This window comes from Symphalangus syndactylus, chromosome 7, assembly GCF_028878055.3.
Source record: "Symphalangus syndactylus isolate Jambi chromosome 7, NHGRI_mSymSyn1-v2.1_pri, whole genome shotgun sequence".
NCBI lineage: Eukaryota > Metazoa > Chordata > Mammalia > Primates > Hylobatidae > Symphalangus > Symphalangus syndactylus.
In genome coordinates this window covers 112,018,891-112,037,253 of record NC_072429.2, presented here as the reverse complement: position 1 = coordinate 112,037,253, position 18,363 = coordinate 112,018,891, and the positions used below count along the sequence as shown (strand labels likewise).

The 18,363-nt window shown below is 33.1% G+C and overlaps 1 protein-coding gene across 3 annotated transcripts in view; it reads left to right on the top strand.

The window, feature by feature from the left end:
* Positions 1-18,363, top strand: part of CSMD3 (CUB and Sushi multiple domains 3) — a 1,218,611-nt gene that overhangs the window by 127,771 nt on the left and 1,072,477 nt on the right. The window lies entirely within an intron of this gene.

Here is an 18,363-nt window from a genome sequence, read left to right as displayed (position 1 = left end):
GTCATACTGCTAGTACATTAATACTATGTCTCACAAAGGTGAATGCATATTGAGTGGTGATCTCTTTATAGTGGCTAAAGGTATTTTGTTTTTAAAAATCATTATCTCAAGGTTTCATTCATTATGGATATAACTTTTGATAAAGTAAAACATACTATATAAGGTATATTTCAGTGATAATATGCTGAATTTTAATATACAACACTATGCAAAAACACTTTAAGTCAGCATTCATGGATAGTAGAATAAATTAATTTCTGATAATGTGTGTAGTTTATAAAATCTAAATATCTGAAAACTACATACTTTCTTGTCAAAAACGGGGACATTTATATTTTTGCCTCTACAAATAAAAGTGTTTTTTGAAGCTCATTGATTAAAAAGATGTAAAAATTAACTAGCACTCTGACTATTTTTAAGGTAGTTCTTCTGGTTCTTCAGAATTTCCTCTTGGCAAAGAGGTTATGTAAAATTAGAAGTATTTTTGAGGTCTTACCAGAAACTTATTTTAATTGTAAATCAACTATAATTCAACTAAAAGTTTCAACATTCCAAGAATTGCACATTTTATTTAGTCCTAGATTTATGACAGTGTTTGTATACTTTTCTTTAAGTGCCATAAGCTTTTTTAAACTTGTAATTTAAAATATTCTAAGAAGATAACATGTAGGAATTAAAGACTCTTTACATACTTGGCTATGTTTGAGTTATGATTCTCTGATGCTATTACTTTCTAATAGTTGATAACATGTTCTTGCCTTCCTAATGTACAAGAAGCAGATTATCAGTGCTAACTTTTTACAGTTTCATCGGTCTTCATATTCCTTTGCATTTATATTTTTTTCAATTTTAAGTAAAAATTTAGTGTTTCAGTGAAACCCCTTCTCTACTAAACATACAAAAAATTAGCCGAGTGTGGTGGCGGGCGCCTGTAGTCCCAGCTACTGGGGAGGCTGAGGTAGGAGAATGGCGTGAACCTGGGAGGCAGAGCTTGCAGTGAGCCGAGGTCGCGCCACTGCACTCCAGCCTGGGTGACAGAGCAAGACTCCGTCTCAAAAAAAAAGAAAAAAGAAAAAATTAGTGTTTATTTTCCTCAAGTTTTGGCAATGAAAAACATAATGTAGTGGGGAAAATGGTAGATCTGGAGATGAGATTTATTACATTAGGGTGTTAGGTTTGTTGCTCACCAGCTTTTTGAGCAATCCACGCTACCTCTGTTTAAACTGAGAGATGGTAATAAGGCCGGTTCTAGCCATCTCATTATACTCTTCTGCAGGTATTATGAGAAAATGCGTATGAACCTGCTGCATGACTACAAAATCCCATTAGAGCACATCGAACTGCTTCCAGTCAGATGACATTTAAAAATGCCTGAGTTGTTTCACAAACTTTGTTGTGCAAAAACAAGGTTACTAGATTGATTACAGCTAAGATTCTATTTTTCTTTATTTCCTTTTTTCCTCTATACTCGTTTACCGAGTAAATCTGATCTCTTTTTCTTTTTTTCTTTTTTTTTTTTTTTATTATACTTTAGGGTTTTAGGGTACATGTGCACAATGTGCAGGTTTGTTACATATGTATCCATGTGCCATGTTGATTTCCTGCACCCATTAACTCGTCATTTAGCATTAGGTGTATCTCCTAATGCTGTCCCTCCCCCCTCCCCCCACCCCACAACAGTCCCCAGAGCGTGATGTTCCCCTTCCTGTGTCCATGAGTTCTCATTGTTCAATTCCCACCTATGAGTGAGAACATGCGGTGTTTGGTTTTTTGTCCTTGCGAAAGTTTACTGAGAATGATGTTTTCCAGTTTCATCCATGTCCCTACAAAGGACACGAACTCATCATTTTTTATGGCTGCATAGTATTCCATGGTGTATATGTGCCACATTTTCTTAATCCAGTCTATCGTTGTTGGACATTTGGGTTGGTTCCAAGTCTTTGCTATTGTGAATAGTGCCGCAATAAACATACGTGTGCATGTGTCTTTATAGCAGCATGATTTATAGTCCTTTGGGTATATACCCAGTAATGGGATGGCTGGGTCAAATGGTATTTCTAGTTCTAGATCCCTGAGGAATTGCCACACTGACTTCCACAATGGTTGAACTAGTTTACAGTCCCACCAACAGTGTAAAAGTGTTCCTATTTGTCCACATCCTCTCCAGCACCTGTTGTTTCCTGATTTTTTAATGATGGCCATTCTAACTGGTGTGAGATGGTATCTCACTGTGGTTTTGATTTGCATTTCTCTGATGGCCAGTGATGAGGAGCATTTCTTCATGTGTTTTTTGGCTGCATAAATGTCTTCTTTTGAGAAGTGTCTGTTCATGTCCTCTGCCCACTTTTTGATGGGGTTGTTTGTTTTTTTCTTGTAAATTTGTTTGAGTTCATTGTCAGATGAGTAGGTTGCAAAAATTTTCTCCCATTGTGTAGGTTGCCTGTTCACTCTGATGATAGTTTCTTTTGCTGTGCAGAAGCTCTTTAGTTTAATGAGATCCCATTTGTCGATTTTGGCTTTTGTTGCCATTGCTTTTGGTGTTTTAGACATGAAGTCCTTGCCCACGCCTATGTCCTGAATGGTATTGCCTAGGTTTTCTTGTAGGATTTTAATGGTTTTAGGTCTAACATATAAGTCTTTAATCCATCTTGAATTAATTTTTGTATAAGGTGTAAGGAAGGGATCCAGTTGCAGCTTTCTACATATGGCTAGCCAGTTTTCCCAGCACCATTTATTAAATAGGGAATCCTTTCCCCATTTCTTCTTTTTGTCAGGTTTGTCAAAGATCAGATAGTTGTAGCTATGCGGCATCATTTCTGAGGGCTCTGTTCTGTTCCATTGATCTATGTCTCTGTTGTGGTACCAGTACAATGCTGTTTTGGTTACTGTAGCCTTGTAGTATAGTTTAAAGTCAGGTAGCGTGATGCCTCCAGCTTTGTTCTTTTGGCTTAGGATTGACTTGGCGATGCGGGCTCTTTTTTGGTTCCATATGAACTTTAAAGTAGTTTTTTTCCAATTCTGTGAAGAAAGTCATTGGTAGCTTGATGGGGATGGCATTGAATCTATAAATTACCTTGGGCAGTATGGCCATTTTCACGTTATTGATTCTTCCAACCCATGAGCATGGAATGTTCTTCCATTTGTTTGTATCCTCTTTTATTTCATTGAGCAGTGGTTTGTAGTTCTCCTTGAAGAGGTCCTTCACATCCCTTGTAAGTTGGATTCCTAGGTATTTTATTCTCTTTGAAGCAATTGTGAATGGGAGTTCACTCATGATTTGGCTCTCTGTTTGTCTGTTATTGGTGTACAAGAATGCTTGTGATTTTTGTACATTAATTTTGTATCCTGAGACTTTGCTGAAGTTGCTAATCAGCTTAAGGAGATTTTGGGCTGAGACAATGGGGTTTTCTAGATATACAATCATGTCATCTGCAAACAGGGACAATTTGACTTCCTCTTTTCTTTTTCCTTTTACGTTGTAAACTCATACATAAACTTTTACATTGTAACTCATACAATAATCACCTATTTTATAAATATACATTATGGTACGCACGTCTGATGTTTGATCATCATTGCCACTGTCATTAAAAGCTGGTGTTTTTTGCTAATGCCAAATAATACCTATAAGTAGAAATACAATTTTTTACACTGGCAATGTGTGGGATATAATTTTCCTAAATATATAAAAACACTACTTTTAATATTACCTGTTAGTTTCAAAGTATCAATTCCCTGATAGTAATGCTTGTACATGTACCTATTCTCTCTAGATTGTCTTGAAAATGAGAAAACACATTTTTATTTTTCCTCTTCCCTGCTTTTCTAAAGAACTGTGGCCTCTGGGAAGTTAAAAAACTGAGAAGTTAGGAAAATAAATTTATTGTTCTCATTCTTTCTTTCCTAATCTGTAAATTGGGAATAATAGCACTTAATTCACAGAGATTTTATGGGGAACACAATATAATGAAAGCTCAATGACTCTAACCCTTAACATTTATTGAATGATTCCTCTGCACCTGTCACTGTGCTATTTTGTGTTCATTATGATATTTGACTTCTCTTGTATCCAAACAATGTAAAATAATTACTATTATTATCATCATCATTTTACAACTGATAAAATGAGGCTTGAATTGATTGCCCAAGTAAAATTGTTGAAAGTGGCAAAAGGCAGAAGTATCATTGCAATTCAGATTTGTTTCAGTTTATATCTGAAGCTCTTCGATATATGTAATTCTATGTAGTTAGACATAATCTCCAAGGTTTACGTATTGATATATAAATAAAAATCTATTTTTTCTTAGCAGTATTGGATAAAATTTAGTAAGAGAAATAATAATAAAAGGTATATTTTCAAACAGGTGTAAAATATACAAATATAAACCGAAAGGTAAGTTACCAATTTATTTTTCCTATTTATTTTATAGACTATATTCAAGCGTGTACTCTATTTATACAAGCAAAATGACAAGACTATATTCTAACGTAGTCTATGTTATAATATAGTCTTTAGAGTCTAATGTTTTGCTCACTGTAAGCATTTAACGCATCTATTGGTTTTTGTGCTTCAAGAAGTACTGTAGCTCATGTTATAGCTGATTTTAGTTAGCAAGACTGGAAAGAAAAAAATTAGTATGTAACCTACAGCCCGTTCCAGACTGTGTTTATATACAAAATCTGCTGTTTGATTAGAAGTTGAAACTGCTGCTGGCAGAGTTTGATTCATGTTTGCGTCTGGCTGTTTGACTCACTGTTTTCTTGGGTTTTGTTTCTCTCATATTGGATCATATTCTCACTTAATGCATGTCTTTATGGTGTGTTTGCTGTTCTCTTTCTTCCAGAAATTGATATATATATTTTTTACTTTTCATGAGCTCCAATAGATTTTTTAAAAAATGGCTTCCTACACTTGTCTTGCAATAATGTCGGAAAAGAAAATGGTTTGTGGGTCTTGTCATTCTTGCTTGTATAAACAAACACATTGGGATTCATAACCAGAATTTCATATTTTAAAAACTATAAGCCTCCAATTATTAATGATATTACTTGTTTTTCTGTAAGTTATTTTTTATTAAAAGAGAATTGATATTGGCAAAGCACCATTAGATAATTTCTTTTTAATCATAACTTTGTCTTAGAACAAGTGCTGATGCATTTAAGGCAACATTGCTGGACACATAAAGGTTATTCTAAGCCTTGTTCATTTTACATTAATATTATATTTTCCCAATAATAAACTTATACCAACAAGTAAAAATCACCTATTATTTAATGAGGCAGAGACAGATATATTCACACAGGATCATTCAATATATGATATTGTGTGTCCTTAATAATCTCTCTACATTATAATATACATATCTAATGTGTGATTAGAATCTTTGTAAACATCAATTTATTGAATTTGTTAAGTATATTTAATCATTTTATGTAAGCATTAATTTACACAAATATTTAATCCTGTGGATACAATTTATGTAATTATCATTCTATTATATTTTTGTTTTTTCTTTTATAATTAATTCACATGTTAGCATCGTTATGAATATATATTTTCTATATTTTAGATTGGTTCTTGGTAGAAACAGGATGGCTAGGTCAGAAGCAAATAATATTCTTTATATTACTAATATGCTTTCCAGAATCTTATATCAATGAATATTATTACAGCTAGAAAACTATACTTCATTACCTCTCAGTCTTCCCAGACTTACATCTTTTATTCTTAATCTGATTATCTACATATATCTGATTTTTATAGATATTTAACATGTTCTCGTGTTTGATAACCACTCTGATTTTCTCCTGTAAATTTATTTTTTGTCTATGTATCAGTATTTTTCTTGATGATTTACATAATTCATTTATTCTTAAACATGTAAATGTTTCCTTTTTTGTGACAAAAATATTTCTTAGCTTGTTGGTTTCCTGTTAAATCTTAGCTGTTTTTTTCTGCACAAATAAGTGAAGAATTTTAAAATTTTTATATGGTATACATTGTCCATTTAAAGATTCATTTCATTTCTTTCAATGTTAGAAAGTCAAGAAGCCAGATGTTTTATAAATACTCATTTTTAAATTCCTTTTCCTAATTTTTAACATGTACAACCTTAATACATATGAAATGTTATGGAATGATAATCTTTTCTCAAAGTGGAAGAGAATGATTATTTCTAAATAACCAACGTAGTAGCGTAGTTATTTTTTAAATAAATAAAAAATAACTGTTATTTAGTGTGACTCCTGACATGTTACTGTGGTCTCCTCATTGCTACTTTGATATGGCCTATCGTTTTAGATGTTTGGCTGTAACAGAAATCCTGACTTACTGTAGCTTAAACAAAAAATTTATTTTTCTTATATAACAAGAAGTTTGTTGTTATGCAGTTCATCAGTAAATCAAAAGCTTTCCCAAAAGTCCTTAGAAGGATTGTTCTCCTATATCATTGGCCAGAACAGCCTGACATCACCATCCACTGGTCAACAGTATTCTAGAAAAACAGCTTTCATTTTCAACCTCAGTTGTGGAAAACAGCATGGAGAAGGCTGAGGGCCAGGCAACTGACAAAATCTATCACAATATCCAAAGCTTAATTTTTGGATATTGTGATAGGTAAATAAATAAGTATTATTTCTAAATAAATTATTTCCAAAGTTGTGATTTAAAAACAGGAAAAATTATCACAAGGTCATAGTCATGATGTAGTAATGACTGCAATATAAACTTCACTTTCCTGAGTTATATAAATGTCCATGGATTAGAAATGTTAAAAGCGAAAGGATAGGTAATGATAAAATCAAATATAAGTGTAAGTGTTAACATAACACAAAATCTTAAGGAGAAGGCAGATGATAATAAAGTAAATACCACGTGTTCTCACTTATAAGTGGGAGCTAAACATTGGGTACTCATGGACATAAAGATGGCAACAATAGACACTGGGGACTAATAGTGTGGGGAGGGAGAAAGGGAAGCAAAGGCTGAAAAACTGTCATGTACTATGCTTACATCTGGGTGATAGGATCTTTCACGTCGTAGGACTTGGCATCATGCAGTATACCCATGTAATGGATCTGCACATATATTCTCTGAATCCAAGATAAAAGTTGAAATTAAAATAAAATCATTAAAAAAAGAAACAGCTTTGGGAGGCCGATGGCTTGAGCTCAGGAGTTTGAGACCAGCCTGGGCAACATGGTGAAACCCCATCTCTACAAAAAATACAGAAAAAGTAGCTGGGTGTGGTGGCCTGTGCCTGTAATCCCCGCTACTCTGGAGGCTGAGGTGGGAGGATCGCTTGAACCCAGGAGGTGGAGGTTGCAGTGAGCAGAGACTGCGCCACTGCACTCCAGTCTGGGTGACAGAGCCAGACACTGTCTCTAAAAACAAAGCAAAAGAAAACAAACAAACAAAAAATCTGCAGTAAAGAAATTGAAAGCTGATTTTAATATGGTGGTTGATGAAAGACTATCTCTTAATTTCTTTAAATAACATCCAGATGCATATATAAACTTTGTGGCTATCTTTAACTTCTCCTTAAAGAGGGTCTACAGGTGGTAAATTTCACTTATATGGGGTTGGAAACAATAATTATAACTTCTATGCCATTAAAATAAAAGACAAAGAAAGGAAGTATGAGCTATCACATCATTAAAAAGCATAAATTATCAAAATAAAATGATACAGATACAGACATATGAGTTCTAAATATTGAACAATATACCAAATTATAATTCATTACAGATCTATGATTGTATACATAAAAAAGCTTAAATGGGCCAGGCGCGGTGGCTCATGCCTGTAATCCCAGCACTTTGGGAGGCCAAGGGGGGCGGATCACAAGGTCAGGAGATCGAGACTATCCTGGCTAACACGGTGAAAGCCCGTCTTTACTAAAAATACAAAAAATTAGCCGGGCATGGTGGCGGGCGCCTGTAGTCCCAGCTACTGGGGAGGCTGAGGCAGGAGTATGGCGTGAACCCGGGAGGCAGAGCTTGCAGTGAGGCGAGATCGCGCCACTGCACTCCAGCCTGGGCGAAGGAGTGAGACTCCGTCTCAAAAAAAAAAAAAAAAAAAGAAAAATCACAATATCTATTATATTGTAAATAATAGCAAAATTTTGTAATATGTTGAGAATAAACTCCCTAAGTATGAAACAGAACTTAGAACACAAAAAATTGCAATCTATTGCAAACATACATAAAGTTATAAAATAGAGAAACACTCTATAGCCATGGGTAAAATGAACTTTTTAAAGCTCTCATTCTGTGAAATGAGAATGAGTCAAAATGTTTGGTTATTAGGTAGATAAAGATTTAATATCATAAAAAAACTGCCAAATAGCTTTTTTAAGCTGCGTATGCATTTTGTACTTCACCATCGCTGTATGAGAATTCTAAATGCTCCACAACTTTGTTGACATTTGAGGTTGTCAGCATTTATTGTGGTATTATTTTGCACTTCTGTGATGCCTAATAATATTGAGCATGTGCTTATCAACTATTTATTTATGAAGAGTTTGTTCAAATATTTTGTCTATTTTTTAATTGGGTTGTTTGCTTAGTCTTGATATATAAATTATAAGGATCTTTGCAATCTTTATAGCATTTATTTGACAAATATATGCATTGCAATTATTTTCTTCCAGTCTGTTACTTGCTCTTTCATTTTCTTACGTCATCTTTGCATGAGTTAAGGTTTCTAATTTTAACAAAGTCCAAATTATTAATATTATATTTTGTCAGTGCTTTCTTTTAGTACAATAAATATTTGCTTATCCAAAGATGAAAAGATACCCTGTATTTTCTTCTGAAGATAATAGATTTTGTTTAGAGTGTTAGCTTTATATTTAGATCTGTGATTCTTCCCGAAGATGTGAAGGAGTCTAAGTTCATTTTGTTGTATTTGAGCATTAAAGTGAAGAAGAATTAAGGTGTACATTTTAAGGAATCCTAGAAATGACAACTTAATAAATTATATGTCCTAGCTTGCTGCCTCTGGACACAATTATAAGAAATACATTTTCTTATAGCATACAAGAAAGGACAATAAATTCTATATCCACTCAAAGGAAAATTCTATAAACAATCATTCTATAAAAATGATACCTGCACAGGTATATTCACTGCAGTACTATTCCCAATAGCAACTGTTAGACTACAGTATAAAAATTAATATGTATTCAATAAGAAAATATTCAGTGAAAAATTTTTTTTACTCCTGTCTTCCTTCAACAAATATAAACAATCCATGGACACAATGTTTTGATATAGGCATTGTGTGCAGATAGCTGCTCCAGGGATCTCGCTCCTTCTTACCTTCCTGTTCCTCAGTCTCTACTGTTTGCTATCCTTTCTGTGACCCTCATCTCTAGCCAGACCTTGAACTCTGCTTTGTGAGTTTTTCATCTCTGCTATGTCCTTTGGATTTTACCAAACATGGAACTAGTCTCTCCAAGCTCTCCTCCATCAGCTCTCCACCTTCCAAAAAGAAGCTATTACAAACAGACCTTCCTCTGTTATTTTGAGGTTTTCTTCTCTTGTCTTTGAATGATAGGAGAATATTAAAATAAGCGAGATATTGCATTAAATGATGAGTACCTACTGTCTTGATTAATTCATAATTGATGCTCAATAAAATACTTGCTGATTATAAGTTTAAAAGGAATTTTTATTATGAAACAGATTTAACAAATTGATCTGCTTCTTAATTTCGAGGCCAATAATGAAAATAAAATGTTGAATATGATTATATCAATTTACAGTTGAAGTGTTGATAAATGTTATAAAATGAATCCCACTATTATTATATCAATGTCTTGTTATTCTAGAAAAAAAACCTTATTTAGGTTAAAATATGTAAGTATTTTCAAAATATGTTTTGAGAGAAACCTAGCAGGATTAATATCCAGAATAAATAAAAATCATGGGGGAAAATTTTTCACATAAAATATTCATTTTTATTTTTCAACACCAACCTAACTATATTCTTATCATATCTTCCCACATCCCATTTAAAAACTAAATTTTAATTATAGTTTTAACCTTATTTTTATACCTTCTAGTTGCTCTTATTATTCTCCATTATTTGACATTGTGCAAGTTCACACAGCTAATATTGTACTTAACTGTGTGTTGTATCAAAGCCTATTGATTAAATATATCCGGCTTTACTATATATCAACAAATTTTAGTTTGTTACATATTGTCTGTTCTGCTTAATCACATCTAAATTGGTGTTTTAATAAAAGCAGAAATTTGATATTTTTCTTTTTTTTTTTTTTGTTTTTTGTTTTTTGAGACGGATTCTCGCACTGTCACCCAGGCTGGAGTGCAGTGGCGCCATCTCGGCTCACTGCAAGCTCTGCCTCCCGGGTTCACGCCATTCTTCTGCCACAGCCTCTCTGAGTAGCTGGGACTACAGGCGCCCGCCACCACACCCGGCTAATTTTTTGTATTTTTAGTAGAGACGGGGTTTCACTGTGGTCTCGATCTCCTGACCTCGTGATCCGCCCACCTCGGCCTCCCAAAGTGCTGGGATTACAAGCGTGAGCCACCGTGCCCGGCCGAAATTTGATATTTTTCTACAAGATTTCGGAGTAAGTAAATGTGTCACTCAGGTGCATGTTACATAAAACAATGACTTAAATTTCCATCCTGGTAAAAAGTCTGTAGTTGTTTGAAATTAAAATGTGTTTCTTTATCAAAAAGTATACAAAAAGTAAATATATAACTGCTTAATATGACCAGCTCTTGGTGTTGAATAGGCTGAATAGACTATGAATCTTTTTGGTTAGGGGCAGCTATATTTGTCTTTGTATGTCTGATACTTAACATAATACTATTATGATATAAATATTCAGTAATATTTGCCTAATGAGTGGATCAGAAATGACTACTAGTTTAAATAAAATAGCATTTTTATTTCACTAATTTGTCCAGATTAAACTAAATATTTTCTTGGTATGATTAATTGGAATAATTTATTGTTCCCATCTGATTTACTATTGCATCAAATTGTTAGGTAAATTTTTCATATTTCAGTTCTCGTGGTTAACTTTGATGTTTTCTATGAACAATTTCTAACATGAAATTCCAAAGTTTCCATCAAATTCCAAGTAAAATATTTTCATTCATAATACTGACAGTGTATATTGACAGTTAATGTGTGACCAGATTCTAGTATGTTTACCCTTTAACAAATACTGTACTGACTTAAACACTATAGTTTTACAATAGGTATTGAGACCTAATAGAGTATCTTATCTATATTTCTAGCACCTAATTTCATAATAGATACGTGGAAATTCTTTTCTTTAGTTTAATATATTAACTTAATAAAACAATTCAATATATACAAATAACACAATATTTTAACATAAAATGTTTTGCTTTTTCTGATCAAGCATTGATATGCTTTTCTTATAGCATACAAGAAAGGACAAGCACAAATAACATTGTGTTTAACTTTATGAGAAAGTAGCATGACCCTGTATCTGCTTATTACCACCTTCTATAAATGCTGTATTTTTTTGATTGTGTTTACAAGGATGCAACTTGAAGCCACTCAATTTTTTTATCTAGTTGTTTTCTGGAAGTTCGTATTTGATAGAATACAGAAAAATGGTTTTCGTGATGGGGCAACTATTTGGAACTACGAATTAGAGACAATGTTGGCTGGTCTTCTGACTTGTAGAGATTGTGTGTTTTCTAACCAAGAAACAGAAGGAGGAAAGACAGTTTCTCTCTGCCAGCTTTTTGGTATTCTCTATATCTGATAACATAACATTCATGGGACACTAATTGCCGTATTCGAGTCAATTCTATTGTTCTTCTCATGAAAATCCCTTCTAGAATCTGGTCACACATTTACTTTCAACAAATATTTTATTTGGGAGTTTCAAAAGCTCTCTTTCTGTTTTGTTTGTTTGTTTGGTTGGTTGGTTGGGTTTTTTTGAGACAGAGTCTCGCTGTGTTGCCTGGGCTGGTGTGCAGTGGCACAATCTTGACTCACTGCAACCTCTGCCTCCTGGGTTCAAGCAATTCTCTTCTGGTGTGTTAGCTTCCTGAGTAGCTGGGACTACAGGCATGTGCCACCTCAACCAGCTAATTTTTTGTATTTTAGTAGAGATGGGGTTTCACCATGTTGCCCAGGCTGTTCTTTTATTATTATTATTATTATTATTATTATTATACTTTAAGTTCTAGGGTACATGTGCACAACGTGCAGGTTTGTTACATATGTATACATGTGCCATGTTGGTGTGCTGCACCCATTAACTCGTCATTTATATTAGGTATAATTCATAATGTTATCCCTCCCCTCTCCCCCCACCCCACAACAGGCCCCGGTGTGTGATGTCCTCCTTCCTGTGTCCAGGTGTTCTCATTGTTCAACTCCTACCTATGAGTGAGAACACGCAATGTTTGGTTTTTTGTCGTTGCGATAGTTTGCTGAGAATGATGGTTTCCAGCTTCATCCATGTCCCTACAAATGACATGAACTCATCCTTTTTTATGGCTGCGTAGTATTCCATGGTGTATATGTGCCATTCTTAATCCAGTCTACCATTGTTGGACATTTGGGTTGGTTCCAGGTCTTTGTTATTGTGAATAGTGCCACAATAAACATACATGTGCATGTGTCTTTATAGCAGCATGATTTATAATCCTTTGGGTATATACCCAGTAATGGGATGGCTGGGTCAAATGGTATTTCTAGTTCTGGATCCCTGAGGAATCGCCACACTCTCAGACCACAATGCAATCACACTAGAACTCAGGCTGGTCTTGAACTCCTAAGCTTAGGCAATTCACCCACCTGGGCCTCGCAAAGTGTGAGGATTAGAGGCATGAGCTAACACTCTGGCCCTAGTTTTCTGCTATTCTATTTTAAACTCACATATTTTCCAATCCACTAAATTGGCCTATTGCTGAATTTTTAACTTTATTTTATATCATTCTTTCTGCTCTACCTTTAGATAGTTAATATTTTAAAACAGTATTATTTTTTATGTTAATGTTCTTTGATGGGAAGACATTTTGTTCTTCTAATACTTAACTCTGTCTCTCTTTTCTTCACCTTCATATTATATGTAAATTGTGATGGCAATATTATTAAATTAGTAGAAAGAACATGAATTTTGGAGTCAGACGAAAACCTCTTTTGAATTATAGTTCTTCCACTAAACAAATAGGATTGAGCAAACCACTTAACCTTTCTACATAACAGGGTGATTACAGTCAACAATAATTTATTGTGCATTTTAAAATAACTAAAAGAGTATAATTGGGATGTTTGTAACATAAAGAAATGATAAATGCTTGGGGTGATGAATGTCCCATTTATCATGATGTGATTGTGACTTATTATGTGCTTGTTTCAAAATACATCATGTACCCCATAAATATATGCACCTGCTATGTACCCATTAAAAATAAAATGAAAATAAAAGTAAACTGTATGGAAAATAAGGATATAAAACACAGCCATTTTTACAGTGTTTTGTGGATTAAATGTGTAAAACATTAACTCAGTACAGGACACCCACATGATGTTTTACATGATCATTAGTGAGGATACTCTTGAAATCTTGGCTTCTGTGACTCTGCGTTACTCTTTATGATATTATGATTCTGTTCCTCATTTTCTCCTTCCGCAAGTCTGTAATTAGGATTGTCCTTTATTAAGGTGAATATCAGTCATGCTATAACATATTTTTTTCACAGTCAAATAGCTTAAAATGATAGTCAATATGGGCTACTATATTTCCTCTTTTCCTATTTCTATTAATAATCAATAACTTAGATTTGTCACCTCACTGAAGCTACTCAGAACAAGGTGATTTTCTAATTGCCAGATCCATAGATTAATTTTGAGCATTCACATTAACTTCTTACATCAGAATAATTTGGATACACTCATTAAAAATTTAGCAAAACTAATTGAGAGTCCTTGCAGAACAGCAAAAAGAAAATGGCCTAATTTCTGACTTTTCCATTTGCTAACAATGTGGCCTTTAATGAGAAATTTATATTCTCATAGGCCTTTGTTTTCTTCATTTTCAAAATGGAATAATATAAATAAAGTCATGTATAGACATATATGTTATGGGAGATAATGAGATAATGTATGTTAAATGTTTGATTCATAGTAGAAACTTAATAACTGGTAGCACTTAATATTATTTGATGAGTTAAAATAATTATGCTGATTTAACATAAAAACAGACAAACTATTTTTTCATTAACATAAATAATTCAATTTTAAAAGCATCCTTGAATTTCCTTTTCAAGATAGTTTGATGTTCCTAATTAGCTAAAATTAAATTAAGTGACTCATATATATGTGGCAATATAATTCTTAATGTAATACATGGTAACAAGAAGACATATCTAATGGCTCAGAGAGTACCGTGAGTTCTGATGTAAAACAGCATTTAGAATTCATTTAAGACTACCTAGATATAGATCCAGTTTCAATGGAGATAGAATATCATTTATGGAAATGTATTTTTTACTCAAGAAAAATAACACTTAAACCGTGATCTGATTTTATTATCAGTAAGGTAGTACTCAGTTAACTGTAACTGAATGTAAAGTATTTATCTATTAATTTTATTTCTTATATATATTTTTCTTCCTACATCTTTGGTGAGAAAAATGAGAAAATTATTTTCTACCCATAAATAGCCACCTTCCTTAATTTCTGTTTCAGGCTATGACTAGGAAAACAAATAGAAAGAATTTAATAAAGGGAACTTTTTTTTTTTTTTTTTTTTATTATACTTTAGGGTTTTAGGGTACATGTGCACAATGTGCAGGTTTGTTACATATGTATCCATGTGCCATGTTGATTTCTTGCACCCAGTAACTCGTCATTTAGCATTAGGTGTATCTCCTAATGCTGTCCCTCCCCCCTCCCCCCACCCCACAACAGTCCCCGGAGCGTGATGTTCCCCTTCCTGTGTCCATGAGTTCTCATTGTTCAATTCCCACCTATGAGTGAGAACATGCGGTGTTTGGTTTTTTGTCCTTGCGATAGTTTACTGAGAATGATGTTTTCCAGTTTCATCCATGTCCCTACAAAGGACACGAACTCATCATTTTTTATGGCTGCATAGTATTCCATGGTGTATATGTGCCACATTTTCTTAATCCAGTCTATCGTTGTTGGACATTTGGGTTGGTTCCAAGTCTTTGCTATAGTGAATAGTGCCGCAATAAACATACGTGTGCATGTGTCTTTATAGCAGCATGATTTATAGTCCTTTGGGTATATACCCAGTAATGGGATGGCTGGGTCAAATGGTATTTCTAGTTCTAGATCCCTGAGGAATCGCCACACTGACTTCCACAATGGTTGAACTAGTTTACAATCCCACCAACAGTGTCTGGAACTTTTTATCAAAGAATTGAAGAGATGAAAGCGGGCAAAGGAAAAGAAATGATTCAGGAGTTATTTACCAAAGAAAGAAAATATGGCTAGAGAGTGAGACCGAGGGATTGGGCTTCCCAGAATACAAAACAAACTGACTGCTGTGCGTGCCATGTACCATGCACTACTGTGGCACTTAGTGGATACAGGAATGGGGGAGGACCATCAGCAGATGCTCACCCTATAGATGGGGAATCATATGGCCACTGCTAGAACCACAAAGAGAGGGCTGCTGCCACCAAAGCAGGGATCCTCAAAGCAATACAGTCACTTCCACAGTTGCTGCCAGAAGCAAATGAAGAGAAAGAAAGAGAGAAAGGAGGAGTAATAGCTTCTCTCCACTCCTCAATTTCTAACCTCCAAATTCAGGTTTTGGACATATGCCTGAGATGTGGATTAGATATGAAAGTGGGCATGTAAAATAGGAATCAGATATATATATATATATATATATAATATATATTATATATATATACTTAAAGGTCAGGTAAGAGGTTATCTGAAGATAAAAATGTTTCACCTATGAGAGTATAGATGTTATAATAATGTTCAGAACTATATTACATAGTATAAATAGTAAAATTATATCTCTTCCCACGTGCATATAACATAGCTAGAGTGAAGGTGTGTCATGCTTGCAGTGATTTAACATTGGAACATCACAAAGATAATGGGTTTAGAAGGAATTTAAAGTGGGACTCTAAAGCAAAATGCCTGCTGGAACAGTTTGTTTGTTTGGTTGGTTGGTTGGTTGATAGGTTACAAAAATTTAGCAAATCTTTTTTTTCTTCTTTCTTCTCCCTACTTTCCCACCACTTCACCTTCTTTTCCTCCTCTGTTTTCATATTTTTAACATATTAGTTCATTTTTTATTAGGTTGGTGCAAAAGTAATAGAGGTTTTCACCTTTAAAAAAATAATGGCAAATCCTCAATTACTTTTGCATCAACCTAATAATATTACCTCCAACATAACTTGCTAAAATTGTCTGGCAACTGTTAATATAACTACTATGTTTAACAGCATGCCATCTCATATGTTACCTCAAAAATTACATTTTTGTCACATTCACAAGCATATTTCAAATTCTCCACAAAATCAATGATACTTTTGTGTGTAAATTGTCTATTATTTTTTGTTCCCAAAGACTAATAAAAATAATTGATTATGGTTCTGCATATAATTGTCCAATTTACATTTACAAACAATTTTATCTTCATAATATTTAGTTTCCAAATGTCCCCATCAGTACATAGTTTAAGAGTATGCTTCTGTTTTATGTATATTTTTGTTGATCTAATGATAAAAAATATATTATTTAATTTTCTTAAATTTTTATCATTTACAAAATAGTATTGGAATATCTTGAATATAAATTAGTTTATGCACTTATGAACATGACTATTTAATATTATGCTTGCCAATATTCTATCTTTCAGAAATTCAGTAACTTATAAATTTTTTGTTTTACATTCTTGTCATCTAACTACACACCATATAAGAATAAACTATTTCCATCATTCTTCTATTCCATCAAAATTGTACCCAAATTTCAGAGTTATATGAGTGCCCTAAAGAAAGAAATAATAATTACAAAGTAAACTGTAAACATCGTTTTAAACTAGGCATTATTAATTCAAAACCTGGGACACATTAACATTTATAAAATATGGTAAAATGCTAATTCCTAAACCTAGTGGATATTGGCTTAAAAACATTATGCAATTATTCTAATCTTGTCTGTGATGTGTAAGTAGAACTTCTACTTAGAAGTAAGTAGAAGTAGAACCTTGAAAAATGAAAATCAATCAAGGAAGGTACTTTTATTGTTATTTTCACTATAAAATACTCATTGACATTTGTCTATTGATATTTATTTTACTTCCTTTAGTTTTTTGTGTAGAATACACACCTAGTTCAAACAAAATTTATTCCCTCTCTCTGACTTTATTGATGATTTCATATAACTTTGTGTACAGTCAATAACATATTTCTCTATTAAACCTTTCAGTATCTGATACACTGGTGGCTACTCGTAGGGGAACAAACATCTTGGGTTTCCAGGACAATGGTGGTTTCTTGTCTATTTCCATGGTGTAACTGAAAACGAAGTGCTCTCAAAGGAATCCCAAATTAAAAAGACTATCTACTAGCCTTATCAAAAGTAGTCAGTATTTTATATTTCTTCCATCTAGGATCCATAATACCTTAGCTTTCCTTCTCACATAGAAACTTTATTAGCTTTTCAAAGAAACATGCAATTTTCCAATAACTGTCCTTAAATGCAGTGTTAAAAAGAAAATTTTAATTCCCCCAATGAAGTCCTATCATAGTTATCATGAAAATGGTAAATGATTGAAATACTATGATGAGTTACTTTAATCTAATCACTCTGTTTTAATGCCATAATATTACCTGACAGATAATGGGGAAAGTCACATATATTATAGCAGACTTTTATGTTTAAAACAGATACATAATAGACAGCAAAACATTTATTGCAACTTCAAGTCATATTTCCATGGTTTTTAACAACTAAAATATATAGTTATTAGAGTTTACTAAAATATAATTAAATTGGCATTTCTCATATTAGAAAATCTCACATAAGTATCCCTAGAATGTTGAAAAATAGAACATTCAAATATGTGAAGACATTATTATATAATTATGTTTACTAGTATTTATTAACCTTAATTATTTTCAATATTGTGAAGTAGAAAATTTTATCATTTTATATTTATTATATAAATGGGTAATTAAAAAAATACTTCATATAGAGTAAAAGAGCTTATAACAGTATAAGTAATTATTTAATTTTAACCATTTTTCCAATTTAAATGTTAGAATATGGCCTATGATTATTATTTTAAAATAGTATAATAATTGACTGAATGGCTTTTCATGTGACAAGAAAATAATGAT